Source organism: Aplysia californica, unplaced genomic scaffold (genome assembly GCF_000002075.1).
Source record: "Aplysia californica isolate F4 #8 unplaced genomic scaffold, AplCal3.0 scaffold00422, whole genome shotgun sequence".
NCBI classification, from domain to species: domain Eukaryota; kingdom Metazoa; phylum Mollusca; class Gastropoda; order Aplysiida; family Aplysiidae; genus Aplysia; species Aplysia californica.
In genome coordinates, this window is record NW_004797692.1 from 615,684 (window position 1) to 619,075 (window position 3,392).

The window sequence follows — 3,392 nt, forward strand, 5'->3', positions numbered from 1 at the left end:
GCCACAATTACTTACCCCATACACTACCCCCCCCCCCCCCATACCCCTAACCTATACCTTATACCCAACCCCAAATCCCTCCCACCATACCTCTCACCCCTCCCCCATACTCTGCTCAAACCCAAATCCCTCACCCCTCCCCCATACTCTGCTTAACGACGTGACCAAACCAGTAACTTCAAATAAAAAAAGTAGCCTTCAATGATTTCTCATGTCTACTAAAATGGGATTTGTGAAACGCAGGAATGCGCTTTTACTCTTAGACCTGCTCCATAACTCAATTCTCGGGTCTGACAATGAAGTGGTTAACATCAACAGATACGTGCACCTGTACATTTTAGGATACAGAGAGAGAGAGAGAGAGGGGGGGGGGGGGAGAGAGAGAGAGAGAGAGAGAGAGAGAGAGAGAGAGAGAGAGAGAGAGAGAGAGAGAGAGAGAGAGAGAGAGAGAGAGAGAGAGAGAGAGAGAGAGAGAGAGAGATTTTTTGTCCGAAAACAATGTACTGTTTATGTCTTGTCATTAATTGTATTTGCAAAACACCCAGAGCCTGTGTTCTTTAATCGAAGTTTGAGCGCTATAGAAAGGTCATATAATTATTATTACAATGTTAAATAAATGTCCTGCAAGCTCTGCGCTGGCCAATCTGGGTAACTTTGGTGGCCGACGGGGAACACCTGGGTATGTGACAGCTGTTATTTTAAAGGCCGGCACTATTTCTCCGAACGTTCAGGAAAATAAAGCTAAGCACTATTTCTCCGAACGTTCGGGAAAATAAAGCTAGGCACTATTTCTCCGAACGTGTGGGAAAATAAAGCTGGACACTATTTCTCCGAACACTCTGAAATCACATCCTTTCCTGCAAATTTCGGAGATCTATAATTATAGTATAGGCCTACCAAAGATTGTTCGTATACAATGTGGTTCAATCGGTCCAAAAATTGTCCGCAGTAAATATTTATATAAAGAAATGCTACAGTTCCAAACAGTTTTTCGCTAGAGATATGACGTGTTGCCTATGAAGGGTGCTGCTCTTAAACTTAAACTTAATGTGTTGTGTTCCTTCGTGTGCTGTCTAGATCTAGATCTAGATCTACGGAGGGTTATAAATAACGACACATAGAACTAGCATCTGCGTTTGTCGCGGCCGCGACCAATCAATCGTGGCTCGATTTGTTGGCATTTTTTGGTCCCCGAATCGGGAAATAAAATTCAAATAAAAAAAATTAAAAAATAGAAAAAAAGAAAGAAACCGAACCTTTTACTTTTGAAAGAAAGTTCACCTAGTTTCACTTCGTCTCTTTCTCACTTGTTGTCACCACGTTGATTTGTTGAATACGTTACATGCAGCTACTTTTATTTTTCCCTCTTTGTGGTGTTTTATTCTGTTAGTGTGTATTTTGTTCTTTCTTGTTATTGTTCTGATGTGTTGTTTTTCTATCAATTTTATTTTTTGTTGGGGGTAAAAAAAGGGGGCGGGGCGTTGTATAGTGTAAGTGTAACGTCATTTAATTTGATGTTTCTACCTTCATTAGATTCTAAATATATATACATGTGTATATATAGATTTAAATGTGTTATGTTAGAGCGTACGTTCCACCAAAACCGATTACATTTACTGACACTGGCAGGCCCCTTAATGTGTGTGATTCCGTAATTTACATGTAATATCCTGTACTTTGTTTTAAAATTACGCACATTTAGGGTTAAAACAGCCAATCTTCTTCGGACAGGTGGACTCACGCCCTTATTTGTTAATTTTTGTGGTTGTCTATGGGCTGTTCTAATTTTGATTTCATTCGGTTGTGAAACCTTTAGACTATTTTCACGTTTTTACACTCATCTAAAAATCTCTAGACTAGCTCTTGAAAAGTGAAATAGATATAGACCTAAAATTTGCTACTGTGTGTGTGTGTGTGTGTGTGTGTGTGTGTGTGTGTGTGTGTGTGTGTGTGTGTGTGTATGCATGTGCGTGTGTGAGTGTGTCTGTGTGTGGTAGTAAGTGTGTAAGTGGAGAGTGTGTGTGTGTTTGTTTTTCGGGCTTTATTTCAGCCTTTATTCAGTAACAGTTCAAAGTATACAAAAATAGAAACACAGGATCCATTCACTCCAAGGCTCATGAGTCGTTCCTGTCTGTCAGTTTCACTCCTTCATTCAAGTCCCGTGTTCTCTACCATGGCTCATCCCCGTCCGCATGACTTTCACACCCCACCCCCTCCCTCCAGGCACACACAAAGAAAATCTCACTCATTCCCTTGCACCCTGAGAACCATGGACAATAATATTAGCAAAACACTGCATAAGCCGCATTCCTTTCGTTCGTGAGCTGTGGACCAGACCAGGGGGGTCGGTGTCGTCGCCTTGTACTTGCAGTTGCTGTCGCCTGTGGATACGCTTGTACATTCTTCCTTTCACCTGCTCTGTCACTCACCACACTGTCTCTCCATCCACAGCTCAGCTCGTCATACGTTAAAAAGTTGCCCACTGATCATGTTTAGTTAGTGTGTGTATAAGTTTGTGTGAGTACATGTGCATGATGGTGGTGGGTGCGTGGTGGGTGTTACAGAAGGTTGTCTGTAGGCGGGCTTGCCATGCTGTGTTCCTTCCCAGACCAGAGGCAGTCGAATGAAAATTGGCGCCGAACTCTCGCAATAAATATAGGCAAAAAATCACGAGACCGGAAGCCGGAAACTGTTCGGAGAAATAAAGATCTCGCTCTATGTACCGTCTCTGGCCTCGCTTGTATACATCAGAGAGTTTACAGTAACACTTACTGTTAACCCTCTGTGGTATACATGCAGGTGGGCTTTACGGAATTTGGTGAAAGCGGGCGTTGGCTATACAAAGAAAATGGTTGACAAGCACGAATTTGTAATCCAAAACGGATAATTATTATTCATTCCCGGCCTTGAGTGTGAGCTGTAAGGTTTTAAAGCCACACGAGTATTTTTAAGCAAGACCCAACTTGGTTTCTTAACCCCTATTTCAAAGGATTGCGAAAATGGCACTGACATGGGGGCAGGGGCGAAGGCTGACTTGTTTGACAGGGTAATCAAAGTGAAATGGGAACAGATAGGGCCTGTAGATATCACACAAGAATCTTACTCGAGGCGGCGACTCTGAGATGTGAATGAAAACAAATCCGGAATTCATATTGTATGTTCAACCGCCAAAATAATCCGGAAAGTATCTCATTAAATATCAGTTCCCACTAAAATTAAACTTAACTTTAGATGTGAATACATAAACATAAAGCAAAGAAGCAGAGATGTCAGTACTAGATCTATATGTTATAGATTTACCAGTGAGTCTAACTCTTTGGTAGAACATGACAATTATTATTTTTTAAATTTCGCATTTGGCTGTTTTTTGTTAGCCTTTCGCGGCCAGGAGC